Source organism: Oratosquilla oratoria, chromosome 2, assembly GCF_046742065.1.
Source record: "Oratosquilla oratoria isolate Oo_2021 chromosome 2, ASM4674206v1, whole genome shotgun sequence".
NCBI classification, from domain to species: domain Eukaryota; kingdom Metazoa; phylum Arthropoda; class Malacostraca; order Stomatopoda; family Squillidae; genus Oratosquilla; species Oratosquilla oratoria.
The window spans coordinates 21,732,945-21,747,944 of record NC_134778.1 but is presented as its reverse complement, the minus strand read 5'-3'; the positions used below and the strand labels follow the sequence as shown (position 1 = coordinate 21,747,944).

Here is a 15,000-nt window from a genome sequence, read left to right as displayed (position 1 = left end):
AAACCCAATTTATCCAGAAGCAAAGAATGAAAAAAGAAGAAAAAATCTTGAAAAAAAAATCAAAACTTGTCACTGGTCCCCTTGGCGTCTAGCAATGCCATAGCGCGGGCAGACTGCGCACATCGAGGCCAGGGTGGATCTGCCTTTGCATGTGCCTCGGGACAAAACTCCCAGACTCCCCAAGGATAAAGCCACGGTTGTGGAGGTGGATGCTTGGGGGTGGAGGTGGGGGGGAGGTAGAGTCAGGTGGAGTCATACTGCGCAGGCAATACTGCAAACAGGGCCGCATAAAACCCGTGAGCGACGCTTTTCCACTGCAACTGTTTAGCTCCGATTTCCTCATCTCTTGGATTTCAATCTTGCGTATATGGAATTACCTCCCTTCTGTTCCGTGTTGTCCCTTCCCCCTCATTTTTGACCCCAGACTATTCTCCCCGTCTCCGTGGCACAAAGATGCTTTGGCACCCACTTATTTGCAACGGGGACATGATATACAAGTTATAATACATTGCACAGAATCATCATGGAGTCTCTCCTGACCCTCCTTTACCTGAACGAAATCTGCTCATGATACACGAAAGAGAAAATTACATATAAATAAATAAAAGGGGTAAAGCTTGTGTCTCAGTTTCTCATTACACCACGGCCATTTCGTCTTCCCTCTCATGCCACTTGTTTCCGTCCAAAATAACAATCACATAATTTTCGGCTCTACATTACTTCCTCTCCCACTCCTCAGACGTTCTCTCTAACGTCTTTCCCCCAATCCCTTTCCTCCACCTCTTTCATCTGCCTAACTCTCTCCCTGCCTCTTACCCTTCCTTCCTTCCTTTCCTTCTTCCTTCCCTCTTATCAGTTTCCTTCCATTTCACCCAGCCTCTTTCCTTCCTTCATGCCAGCCTCCCTGCCTGCCTAACTTCCTACCTGCCTGCCTGTCTGTCTACCTGCCTGCCTACCTGCCTTCCTACCTGCCTTCCTACCAACCTGCCTTCCTACCAACCTACCTTCCTATCTGCTCCCCTACCTACCTACCTACCTACCTATCTACCTACCAACCCTTGCCTCCTCCCTCCTCCCTTCCATCCTTACGCCGCAATGATCCTGGCGCTCTCCCCTTCCACCTGACCTGCATATTCCAACGGGAAGTTCTACTTTAGCCTCTCTCCGTTTCTTGTTCAGCAGAGAAAACCTGGTTTCGGCTAGAGACTTCCAACGCACGGAGCGAGCGGCGTCTCCCCTCCCTCCCCCCCACCTTCGTTCGAATCTTGTAATTACCCCTTCCGCTCCCTGGCGCCCTCACTCCTCTTCACCCTCCTGCAGCCACACTACTTCATTCAACTCCATAGCACTCCTCCGGGTGCTTCTTGGCCGGCTGGCGTCTCTGGGGGTATTTTTCCGCTATTCTGCCACGACCCTGCCAGTCATTTGTGTTGACGTCCCCTCACCACTTTAATAATATCGCCTGGCGACAACAAGAATACACGACCAGAGGAAAATGCAACGATAGGATTGAAAACAAAGGCCGAGACCAATACAACACACAACTTCCACTGCCTGCCTCCCTTCCTCCCTCATTCGCTCGCTCGCTCGCTCACTCGCTCTCCCTTTCCTCCTTCCTCACTTTCCTTCACCCCCTCCCCCCCACCCTAATACCTTTCTCTCGCACTCCAACTTCTCCCTACCGTTGTGTTCCCCCGCTCTCTCTCTCTCTCTCTCTCTCACCCTTTGCCCTTTCCTCTCACATTCTTAAAATTCCCTTGTCACCCTTCCTTTCTTTCTTTCTTTCTTTCTTCATTCCTTCCCACTCTCCTCACTTCTGCTCTCTTCTCTCAATCCCTTCCCATTTACTTCTGTCTCCCTCCCTCTCCCTTTCCCGTTCTCCACTTCCTCTCTCCCTTCTTCCCTTCCTTCCCGTTCTTTCTTCTCCTTCCTCCCCAGTCCCTTTCCGCCTCTCCCTCCGCCCCCCTTTCTCTCCCTTTCCCCCCGTTTCTCTTCTGGCCCCCTTTCCCAGTCCCCTCCCAATCTTCCGTCCCCGTTATCCCCTCACCTCCACCTCCTCCTCCACCTCCTCTTCCTCTCCCCGGCCCTCTAATAACACCTCGCAAATCCACGTGCCAACGTTTCCAGCCGGCAGGGCGAGGGCGAGGGCGAGGGCAAGAGAGAGAGAGAGAGAGAGAGAGAGAGAGAGAGAGAGAGAGAGAGAGAGAGAGAGAGAGAGAGAGAGAGAGAGAGAGAGAGAGAGAGAGAGAGAGAGAGAGAGAGAGAGAGAGAACACGAAAACATGAGAGAACGAGAGCGAGACAGACGGCCAGCTAGCCAGCTAGCCAGCCAGCCAGCCAGCCAGCAAACCAGACCCAGCGTGCAGGGAGGCGGGCAAGCTGCCGCCTTTTGACAAGTCCCGTCCACTTTCGATTTCACAGCCCATTTCATCTGCACCAGGAACTGGCGCGACGTGACGTGACGCGGCCCCCATCACGTGCTACATTTGTCGCCACACGGAACCCCGGGGGGTAGTTCCCACCGCGCGCACAAAGGGCACAAGCACGAATTTCTTCTTTGTCTCCCGCGGCCGCGCCGAGGAAGCGGGAGATTCCCGCCTCGTGGAACCGGGGCCCTTTGTTTTGGTCCAGGGCCTTCCATCGCCCCTTTGCCTTCGTCAAGACGTGAACCTTAGCTTCTTCGGAGACCCTACCTTTGTCCTTTGGGGGTCAACAAGACCCTCCTCCAAGAGGGAGATCTTCGTCCATCGGGTCCTTCGTGGCCCTTCTTTGTCTTAGACTCTTTCCTTCGAGGGCGTCACCTTTCATCTTACACTGGTTGTCGCCAGGCGATTTTATTCATTTCCATGGCAACCCTACACCCTCGGTAGAGGAGGGATAATGTCCTGTTAATTCCTAAAGACATACTCCATTTATTACGACTCCGGTCTACTTTATTTTGTTTCGTTTTACCTGCCTATTCCGTTCGTCTTTGTGGCGCCATAGAAAAAGTGAAGGTTGAGTGTGGGGGGATGGGGGGGGTGACTCTCTGGCCTTGTGGGCGTTTCCTGGCCAACGGAGAGTGCACCTACCTGTGGGGGGCTGGGTGTAGGAGCTATGGCCACGGGATGAAGGATGGGGTGGAGGAAGGATGAGAGGAGGGAGGAAGGAAGGAGGGGAGAAGAAGGAAGGAAGGGAGAGGAAGGAAGGAGGGTGAGGAAGGAAGGAGGGGAGAGGAAGGAAGGAGGGTGAGGAAGGAAGGAGGGGAGAAGAAGGAAGGAGGGGAGAAGAAGGAAGGAGGGGAGAAGAAGGAAGGAAGGAGGGGAGAAGAAGGAAGGAAGGGAGAAGAAGGAAGGGAGAGGAATGAAGGAGGGAGAAGAAGGAAGGAGAGGAGAAGAAGGAAGGAGAAGAAGGAGGGAGAGGAGAAGAAGGAGGGAGAGGAGAAGAAGGAGAGGAGGGAGAAGGAAGGAGAGGAGGGAGGAAGAAGGAAGGAGGGTGAGAAAGAAGGAGGTGAGGAGGAAGGAAGGAGGGGAGAAGGAAGGAAGGAGGGGGAGAAGAAGGGAGGAGGGGAGAAGAAGGGAGGAGGGGAGAAGAAGGGAGGAGGGGAGAGAGGAAGGGAGGAGGGGAGAAGAAGGGTGGAGGGGAGAAGAAGGGAGGAGGGGAGAAGAAGGGAGGAGGGGAGAAGAAGGGAGGAGGGGAGAAGAAGGGAGGAGGGGAGAAGAAGGGAGGAGGGGAGAAGAAGGGAGGAGGGGAGAAGAAGGGAGGAGGGGAGAAGAAGGGAGGAGGGGAGAAGAAGGGAGGAGGGGAGAAGAAGGGAGGAGGGGAGAAGAAGGGAGGAGGGGAGAAGAAGGGAGGAGGGGAGAAGAAGGGAGGAGGGGAGAAGAAGGAAGGAGGGGAGAGGAGGGAAGGAGGGGAGAGGAAGGAAGGAGGGGAGAGGAGGGAAGGAGGGGAGAGGAGGGAAGGAGGGGAGAAGAAGGAAGGAGGGGAGAAGAAGGAAGGAGGGGAGAAGAAGGAAGGAGGGGAGAAGAAGGAAGGAGGGGAGAAGAAGGAAGGAGGGGAGAAGAAGGAAGGAGGGGAGAAGAAGGAAGGAGAGGAGAAGAAGGAAGGAGGGGAGAAGAAGGAAGGAGGGGAGAAGAAGGAAGGAGGGGAGAAGAAGGAAGGAGGGGAGAAGGAAGGAGGGGAGAAGAAGGAAGGAGGGGAGAAGAAGGAAGGAGGGGAGAAGAAGGAAGGAGGGGAGAAGAAGGAAGGAGGGGAGAGGAGGGAAGGAGGGGAGAGGAGGGAAGGAGGGGAGAGGAGGGAAGGAGGGGAGAGGAGGGAAGGAAGGGAGAGGAAGGAGGGGAGAGGAAGGAAGGAGAGAAGGAGGGGAGAGGAAGGAAGGAGAGGAGGGGAGAGGAAGGAAGGAAGGATGGAAGGAAGGAAGGAGGGGATAGGAAGGAAGGAAGGAGGGGATAGGAAGGAAGGAGGGGATAGGAAGGAAGGAGGGAAGGAGGGGATAGGAAGGAAGGAGGGAAGGAGGGGATAGGAAGGAAGGAAGGAGGGAAGGAGGGGATAGGAAGGAAGGAAGGAGGGGATAGGAAGGAAGGAAGGAGGAAGGAAGGAGGGGATAGGAAGGAAGGAAGGAGGGAAGGAGGGGATAGGAAGGAAGGAAGGAGGGGATATGAAGGAAGGAAGGACGGAAGGAGGGGATATGAAGGAAGGAAGGACGGAAGGAGGGAAGGAGGGGATAGGAAGGCAGGAAGGAGGGAAGGAGGGGATAGGAAGGAAGGAAGGAGGGAAGGAGGGGATAGGAAGGAAGGAGGGAAGAGGAAGGAAGGAGGGAAGGAGGGGATAGGAAGGAAGGAGGGAAGGAGGGGAGAGGAAGGAAGGAGGGAAGGAGGGGAGAGGAAGGAAGGAGGGAAGGAGGGGAGAGGAAGGAAGGAGGGGAGAGGAAGGAAGGAGGGGAGAGGAAGGAAGGGAGGAAGGAGTGGAGAGGAAGGAAGGAGGGAAGGAGGGGAGAGGAAGGAAGGAGGGGATAGGAAGGAAGGAGGGGAGAGGAAGGAAGGAAGGAAGGAGGGGAGAGGAAGGAAGGAAGGAAGGAGGGGAGAGGAAGGAAGGAAGGAAGGAGGGGAGAGGAAGGAAGGAAGGAAGGAGGGGAGAGGAAGGAAGGAAGGAAGGAGGGGAGAGGAAGGAAGGAAGGAAGGAGGGGAGAGGAAGGAAGGAAGGAAGGAGGGGAGAGGAAGGAAGGGAGGAAGGAGTGGAGAGGAAGGAAGGAAGGAAGGAAGGAGAGGAGAGGAAGGAAGGAAGGAAGGAAGGAGAGGAGAGGAAGGAAGGAAGGAAGGAGAGGAGAGGAAGGAAGGAAGGAAGAGGAGAGGAGAGGAAGGTTTTCTCTCTGTACACCAATGCTTTCAGATGACGTTTCTATAACAATAAAAAAAAATAGTAATACTAACAACAAAATAAAAATAATAGTAATACCAGTAACAAAAATAACAAATAATAATAATAATGATAATAGTAATTACACGAAGTCCCCCCCCAACGCATTAAACGGGACACTAAGGCAATCTTAGAGTAGTAGCGTCATCTCCCGAAGGTAGCGGCGACTACCCCCCCGAATCTTCTTCATTCGCGGCCAGACGGTCTTGTTCGCCTCTGACGAAGGCTTCCTCCCGACAAAGTGTTCAGTTTAAGCCCAAGACCAGAAGACAGACTTGCTCATTCACTCAATTTTACTCTAAACTACAGTGCTTCCCTTGGTTGCTTAGGCTTTCTTCTCCCTCTCTTCCTCGACTTTGCTATATTTCGTTATTCCTTTCTTGGACGACATCACCAAGGAGATTTCACACTCCCAACTCCCACCTCTCAACCTCATCCTCCCCCAACTCCCACCTCTCAACCTCATCCTCCCCCAACTCCCACCTCTCAACCTCATCCTCCCCCAACTCCCACCTCTCAACCTCATCCTCCCCCAACTCCCACCTCTCAACCTCATCCTCCCCCAACTCCCACCTCTCAACCTCATCCTCCCCCAACTCCCACCTCTCAACCTCAACCTTCCCCCACCCTCCCACCTCTCAACCTCATCCTCCCCCAACTCCCACCTCTCAACCTCATCCTCCCCCAACTCCCACCTCTCAACCTCATCCTCCCCCAACTCCCACCTCTCAACCTCATCCTCCCCCAACTCCCACCTCTCAACCTCATCCTCCCCCAACTCCCACCTCTCAACCTCATCCTCCCCCAACTCCCACCTCTCAACCTCATCCTCCCCCAACTCCCACCTCTCAACCTCATCCTCCCCCAACTCCCACCTCTCAACCTCATCCTCCCCCAACTCCCACCTCTCAACCTCATCCTCCCCCAACTCCCACCTCTCAACCTCATCCTCCCCCAACTCCCACCTCTCAACCTCATCCTCCCCCAACTCCCACCTCTCAACCTCATCCTCCCCCAACTCCCACCTCTCAACCTCATCCTCCCCCAACTCCCACCTCTCAACCTTCCCCCACCCCCCACCCCACCTCTCAACCTTCCCCCACCCCCACCCCACCTCTCAACCTTCCCCCACCCTCCCACCTCTCAACCTTCCCCCACCCTCCCACCTCTCAACCTTCCCCCACCCTCCCACCTCTCAACCTTCCACCACCCTCCCAGCTCTCAACCGTCCCCCCCCCTCCCACCTCTCAACCTTCCCTCACCCTCCCACCTCTCAACCTTCCCCCACCCTCCCACCTCTCAACCTTCCCCCACCCTCCCACCTCTCAACCTTCCCCCACCCTCCCACCTCTCAACCTTCCACCTCCCTCCCACCTCTCAACCTTCCCCCACCCTCCCACCTCTCAACCTTCCCCCACCCTCCCACCTCTCAACCTCCCAACTCCCACCCCTCAACTCCCCACCCTCCCACCTCCCAACTTCCCCCCCAACTCCCACCTCTCAACCCTGAGCCTTCGACACGCAGCCAGAGTGTCTCCGAGATTAGTTTCAATATATATCGACGAGACATTACGCCAGTGACCTTTTGTTCTGGTGGCAGCGTTTCCGTGTTCCAGGATCTTTTTCACCTTCAGAAGGTGGGTGGGTGTGGGAGCGAGAAAGTGAAAGAAGAACGAGAAAGAAAGAATGAGAATGAGAGAAAGAACGGGGAATAGAACGAGAGAGAACGGGAGAAAGAGAACGAGAGAGAGAACGGGAGAAAGAGAACGAGAGAGAGAACGGGAAAGAGAACGAGAGAGAACAAGAGAAAAATAATATAAGAGAAAGATACAGACGAAAGAGAGGGAGTGGGGATACGCTTAACGAGATCTGTGAAAGATAAATCAAATATTCAGAGAGGCCACAGGGAAATTTCCATCCAAATTACGGCCCAGACACACCGGGGCTCCGTTTGGCCCGCAACCACACGACGTCCCGCGTACTTGTGACGTCACACGGTGACCTAGTTCGGCACACACACCGGCCCGCAATTAAACAATGACCTCGCAGAGACGGTGCGGCCCGGCCGAAGGGGGGCACAAAGAAACACAATAGAAGAGCACGTGCTCCGGCAGATCTTCGTGTAGACAGAGGAGGGAGGAGAGAGGAGGGAGGAGGGAGGAGAGAGGAGAGAGGAGAGAGGAGAGAGAGGGGAGAGGAGAGAGAGGAGAGAGAGGAGAGAGAGGAGAGAGAGGAGAGAGAGGAGAGAGGAGAGAGAGGAGAGAGGAGGGAGGAGAGAAGGGGGGCAGGAGAGAAGGGGGACAGGAGAGAAGGGGGACAGGAGAGAAGGGGGACAGGAGAGAAGGGGGACAGGAGAGAAGGGGGACAGGAGAGAAGGGGGACAGGAGAGAAGGGGGACAGGAGAGAAGGGGGACAGGAGAGAAGGGGGACAGGAGAGAAGGGGGACAGGAGAGAAGGGGGACAGGAGAGAAGGGGGACAGGAGAGAAGGGGGACAGGAGAGAAGGGGGACAGGAGAGAGAAGGGGGACAGGAGAGAAGGGGGACAGGAGAGAAGGGGGACAGGAGAGAAGGGGGACAGGAGAGAAGGGGGACAGGAGAGAAGGGGGACAGGAGAGAAGGGGGACAGGAGAGAAGGGGGACAGGAGAGAAGGGGGACAGGAGAGAAGGGGGACAGGAGAGAAGGGGGACAGGAGAGAAGGACAGGAGCGAGGTGGGTGGACAGTAGAGGGAGGAGAGTAGAGGAGAAAGGAGAGAGAGGGGGAGAAAGGAGAGAGAGGGGGTATAAAGTAAGAAATAAAGCGAAAAAGAAAACAAGAGAAAAAGAATATAAGAGAGAAAAGTACAAGGGAAGAATGTTAGAACGCCTGCGTGAATTATTCATCCTGGAGCGACGTAGACTTATCACGCGCACACAAGCACGCACACACATGCCAGCTATGATCACTGGAGAGTAACAGACGGAACCCCACGAGCATTGCTCCTTTCCTGTATTAATCCACCATTAGGGAATTACACAGATCAAAAGCTAACACAAACAAACGCATCACATCACCACAATAAGCATTACTTCGTCATGTTACACACAACATATCCGTAACGTTGCATTCTGATAACTCGTCTACAAAGAGAATATGCACTGCACAATTCAGCACCACATCAATAAGCATCACAGAAATGCGCACCACTGTACCACAGATCCACTTCAGCATCACAAACGTACAACACAGCAATTTCCAGTAGTCTACTAACACTATGTCAGCTCGCCCACAGGGAAGGGTGGTTTTTGTGACGTCACGTGGTGTGAAAACGAGAAAATTCGTGGAAAAAAGGGAAAAAGACGCAGAGACTGTTGTCTGGCACACGTGTTGAGAAGAGGACTTGCACACAAACGGCTATGGTCTGTAATCCCTTCATTGTCCTTCCTCAGCTTACATAAGAACATAAGAAAGTTACTGCAAGAGACCACAGGGCCTACACTAGGCAGTTCCATATCCATTACCACCTGTCATCCCCATCCATAAAGTTGTCTAACCTTTTCTTAAAACAACCGATTGTTCCAGTGTTTAGATTACATGATTTAATCCGACTTTCATCATAGCGCTTTACCCTTGCACTGTAGAAGTAATTTCTATTTTTTCTTCCTGACTGTCGTTGGTTAAAGGCCATCTCCATTAACCAGTACATAATATTTACGTCTTTTCTGGTTGTCGCGAAGAGATTTCACGAGCGCGCGCACGCACGCACACACACACACACACACACACACACACTTTCCCACGCCTTTACAGACACTCTATCCGTGGGGCTTTGTTTCACAGACAGAAAACTGGCTGTTTTTAACAATGCAACGGGAGAGGAGTCTTGGCGGTTGTCATGGAAACCAGCGTTACTGAAGGAGATAGATGGTGCCAAAGATGGAAGCTCCCCCCCCCACTACACCCCCGCCCGCTTGCATAATCGGAAGCATGCTGGTCTTGCGTTCACTTAGTTATGGGTTCGAATCCCGCACTCCTCTCCGATTCCCGGCAGTGACTGTTACCTACCTGAACAGCCCAAGAGTATCAGGCTGCGAGACTGAGCCGATTGTTGTTAAATGCTGCGAGTTTGAATCGCTTGAAGGGAACCTTGCTTTCATCATCCTAGACTTCCCTAAGAACACACCAACAATATGTCCAACATTCGTAAATGTTCAACTCCTTTCAGTTCATCATTCAGTTTCTCAACAAACTACGCAAAGGTAATTTGTCATTAGAAGATTGGAAAGACGAAAAACTAACCGACGTCGTCTATGTCAAACGCATCCACAACAGTTGAGGACCAGATTCGCTCGTGAACCCAATACACATAAAGCAAAGGTAACGGCTTCGGCCGCAGCTACTCGGCGCCTCCTGGCGTAGAAATATGTTATTAGAAACAGTCTTCCTGTTTCTGAAGCCTTGACGACATGACGTCAAATTTCAACCGAATTAACGGTTTTGTCTTCAAACGATATCGACTCAAGCGACATGACTCGCAGCTCCAGACCAACACTGGGAGGATAACTGATGGTGAGGCCTCAGCTCGCCGTGATGCCTTCGTTTAACATAATTAAGGTGATCTCATTATGACTAACAGCAGATCCCTGAAGAGACATCCCCCGCCCCAAATACACCCAACACCTTCCCATAAACTCTGTTACTAAAAAAAATTTCATGACGTTGTGTCAATAAGCGGAGTGCACGTGCATACAAAATGCCATTTAGTGAACAACACGATTAAAGACCTACATAACCATTTTGCAAATTTATTAAAACGAATAAGGTGTTCCCTTGACAAACACGATTATATAAAAGAATAAAAAACGAGACATTTCAACCTGATTACAAAATATTAGTTTCAATTTGTTGTCATGTAAAACAACTGAAGAGCGGCGTGTCAATCAAGTACATTGGAAGAGGGGAGCCTAGCAGAAGCGTTTTATATTACTGTTGCTATTCCTATCATCGTCAAAATATCTCCTGTTTCAAGTGGGTAAATTTTGTCTTGAATTTAGATTAACTGCTCTTGCTTCTTTGGGGATTTATATATCAAATCCATGTATCACGTGTTTACCACATGTATCATCATACGAGAATGGAACTTCTTGTAGTGCGACATCGCTTGTTATAGCTTTTTTCAAGATGCATTTGATACAGATCTAACAATTGAAACGTCGTACTAATAGGCAAAGTCCTCACATGGAGTTCTTGTTAATTTACTCGTTCGCATTTTTCTTCGGTACTCCTCTCGATAGCACACATAGGAAAAACGACTTTTCCGGTAGCAATTAACCACTTCCCGTCTCCTCCCCTTTCCTTTGCTCGAAGTTAAAAAGCATTGTGTTGACTAGAATAAATATTTATAACACGCAAGTAATGACATGTATTACAATCCTAGACCAGAGATGATCCTTACCCACAAAACACTTTACGTTAAAACTATAGACCCTTTCCGAGAAATACGATATAAATAATTTTCGCTTTGGTTTGAAGCACATCAGAAAATCCGAGAAAGTCAAAATTACTTTCACATTCCTGTGATATTTTATCCCGTTTATTCCCCAAAACGAATGGTCTCCAAGGTTCTCTGACCTTTCTTGAAAGCTTCAGATCATAAGGAGACAAAGAAACGTCCAAAACCTCGGTCCTGTATTCTGTCTTTACGAGGTTTTGGCTACCCCCCGTGTAAGGGGGGAAAAGCCTTTGGTATACAGTATGTATGTACGTGGTGATCAAAACACGAAACAATTTGCCATCAACTACCAAGATGTGCTTTGGTGGTGTCCTCGGACGTTCGCTTAATCATGGGTTCGAATCCCGCACTTGTCTCCTATTCCCGGAGGTGACTGTAACCTGCAATAGTCCCTAAAGCGCATAACAGGGCTTCACAGGTCAGCTACTAGGTCAATGGCTTCACTATAAGGGAAGTAGTGGAGTTATTTGTTCGTCTTACAGTAAACGAAAGGGGGTACACTTCCTACAGATGACTGTACAAGTAACAGTGTCTACATCAATTCAACTAGTCAGCGAAGCCCTTCCTTCCTTCCCCTGAGAGTCTACCAACTAATGAACCCTTCCCTTAACCGGGGGGAGGAGGAGGGGGGGGACTGTGGATTTCCGAAGTCTCGTTAGCATATGATGAAGTGCACCACGTGATTATATGGCTCAGTAACACTGATTGTTCTCCTGTTCATTTGTCTTTTCTATATATTTTATCTTTGTGTATTTATCCAACTCGCTTACGATGGTCTGCCGCATCTGTAAGATCAGATAGTTAAAATGCAATAAAACACGCCAGGGACGATCATTTACCGCGATGTTACATCGCTATTTCCGTTACCAGTCTCAGCGGTTTCCTGTGGGTTAGGCTTATTTTGACTAAAGTACAGCCTGACAGTCTTTATTAAACTCATCCAATCTGTAACCAATCTGGTGTCAACTAGCATCTCCTTCATCTACCGTGGCTATATCTGCCAACTCGTCTACTTAGGTGTTTAAACAAATGCTCTTGCCTACCAGCCTACGCATCTATCTCTCTTCTACAGTCCTAAGAGAGGACGTATTTGACCGCCTGCCTGGCTAAGCTCGAACCTCCCTTGGTTAAGTTCCCACGTTTATTGATTGGCAAGGGTGACAAGTTGTTTCCATGTTGATGCCATGGCTCGTGGCCAAGCCATTTGCTGGTCGGCCAGCGTGCGTGCGTCTGTCTGTGCGTTCATCTGGGCGTGCGTCCGTACGTGCGTTCGTCGGCGTGGTTGCTAGGGTGTGTTGAGAACTGCGCGTGTGGGCGTGTGGGCGGAAATGTGGGCGTCTGTGCATTGGAATGCCAATGTGAACTTGCCCATACGTAAGTATCCTAGGAGAGTATGCGGTACTTGTAACTGCACATGTGGACATACAATCAACGTACTTGTAACTCCACATACAATCAATGTACTTGCAACTCCACATGGAACCAAGGTACTTGCAACTCCACATGTGCACATACAATCAACGTACTTGTAACTCCACATACAATCAATGTACTTGCAACTCCACATGTGCACATACAATCAACGTACTTTTAACTCCACATGTGCACATAAATTTGATACCTTCCATAACAGTTTTTTATGGCTACCGTATGGTTATTCTCTTCACCATGGCGTATTTTTCCACAATTATAATTTTTATCTATTTATCATTATATATATTTTAACAACAAGATATTCTAAGGAACCCCCTCGTTGTTTGAGTATAGCCACTGCTGGACCGGCCTGTCTCCTGGAGGACTATGCATCCTTTGCATTTAACCATGGTAGCTTAGCGTATGTACGTTGAGAAATGCATACGGAGCCTTGGGCTTACTGGAATCCTTATGATCAAAACGTAGCCAGAAACTAATGGAATCCATTCGACAACACTGACCAGAAGTATGTACTGAAATCCGGCACTGGTCTACAGCCCCTCTGTTGTGAAAAGGAATTGGGAAGCAATGAAAATAACTTGAACACTTCCTTTCCATCTCCCGGAGGTCGAACTCGAGATTTCGACGTTCGAATCCAGAACACGATCCACTTCTCCACCCATGATCTAGTGTGTGTGTGTGTGTGTGTGTGTGTGTGTGTGTGTGTGTGTGTGTGTGTGTGTGTGTGTGTGTGTGTGTGTGTGTGTGTGTGTGTGTGTGTGTGTGTGTGTGTGTGTGTGTGTGTGTGTGTGTGTGTGTGTGTGTGTGTGTGTGTGTGTGTGTGTGTGTGTGTGTGTGTGTGTGTGTGTGTGTGTGTGTGTGTGTGTGCGTGTGCGTGTGCGTGTGCGTGTGCGTGTGCGTGTGCGTGTGCATGCATGCGTGTGGTTAGTTAATCGACTATATTTATCTAGTCGAGCGTTGTGGAGCAAATTTCTTTAACATTTAACAGACTTTTTCCTGATTGCAACAGAATTATTTTATCCATTCGAAAAAAAAAAACACTTCCACTCTGTCTATAATAACTTTCAACTCTCAAGCTTTGGTGCAGATCATCTTTTTTTTTTAACAATTGTTGTCAATCGCACGGATGTACACAGGTAACCAAATATACAAAAGAGGCTTGAGAGAATGTGGCTTTCTATCACATCATCGCACTCTGAGAAAAGGGAGATGATGTTAGGTACCCTAACCACTAGCGTATATGCGTGTACGCGTGTGATTGTGTGTGTGTGCAACTGCATGTGCGTAGTGCCTGTGTGTGGTGTGTGAGAATGCGTGTGTCCGATTGTTAGTGCGCATATGACTGTGCGTGTATACAGATGTGTGTGTGTGTGTGTGCGTGTGCGTTGGTGTGTGCGCGTATGTGTGTGTGTATATATGTGTGCGTCTGTGTGTGTGTATATATGTGTGCGTCTGTGTGTATATATGTGTGCGTCTGTGTGTGTGTGTGTGTGTGTGTGTGTGTGTGTGTGTGTGTGTGTGTGTGTGTGTGTGTGTGTGTGTGTGTGTGTGTGTGTGTGTGTGTGTGTGTGTGTGCGTGCGTGTGCGTGTGCGCGTGTATGTGTGTACATGTAAGTGCGCGTGCATTCATGCAACCGTATACGTGTAAATGCTTGGGCGACTGTATTTGTGCGATTGCGTATACGGTTTACCTGCGCGGGCGTATGAACGCACGCCCATATACGCATTCAGGTTATTCTACATGTTCGTCTCTTCTTCCATAAAAGACGCGATCAATTCACCAAGAGTAATGACATCTATACCAGTGAGCTCGTTTTCCTGCATATGGGTCAAACAAGTGCATATATAATGTGCATTAAAATTCCTTCTTGCATGTGTACGTTCACATGCATCAAAACGCACGACCTTGCATGTACGCGTGCGTGTACACACACACACACACACACACACACACACACACACACACACACACACACACACACACACACGTTTATAAAAAAAACGTTAGCCAATATAAAGAAAATCGATTTAATTTTCGCGGTCTAGTTTCGTGAGCACCAAACTCCCTAGTAGACTGACAGCTAGTCTGACCAGGCTCCCGACAACCGTCGATGAAATCAGCCTGGCAGACTGTCAACCAGGCAGACTGACTGACTAGCAAAGCTGCCAGTGCAATTGTTGCCTTACATCGTCTTTAAAGCTTTGCCCGTGATCGATAGAGGCAAGGCTTCCCCCATCTTCATTATCAGACACTCCTGCCCGACTTACAAAACAAGTGTGGCAGGGCGCCCGTCGCTCGCGCAAACGCTCACGCGCGTGCGTATATACACGCCTCTGCGTATATGTATATATATATACGCACACCGTTTCCTAACTAAATTGCTGCGCAGGACGGGTCCCGCTAGCTTCAACTCGAACACGCGTGCACGGGAGAAAAAAAAAAAAAATGTTAAGCGTTTTTTCTTTTTCTTTTTTTTTCTTTGAACACCACTTGATCATCCGGACCTGTGCCCCCCCGCCCCCTCCAAGCCCCCTTTCACGATCCCCCCCCTCTCCCCTCTCCCCTCATCCGAGATGAGAGTGATCGAGGGTGTGAGGTGGCGACACGGAGATCGAAAACAAAAGATCCTCGTTTCCCTCGGGCGGGACTCGAATAGGGTCACATTTTCCCGCCATTCAAGTA

The 15,000-nt window shown here is 50.4% G+C and overlaps 1 protein-coding gene across 5 annotated transcripts in view; it reads right to left on the bottom strand.

The window, feature by feature from the left end:
* The window catches only part of LOC143037792 (kelch-like protein 5), a 194,579-nt gene that overhangs the window by 82,767 nt on the left and 96,812 nt on the right, over nucleotides 1-15,000 (bottom strand). The gene's annotated exons all lie outside the window — the stretch shown is intronic.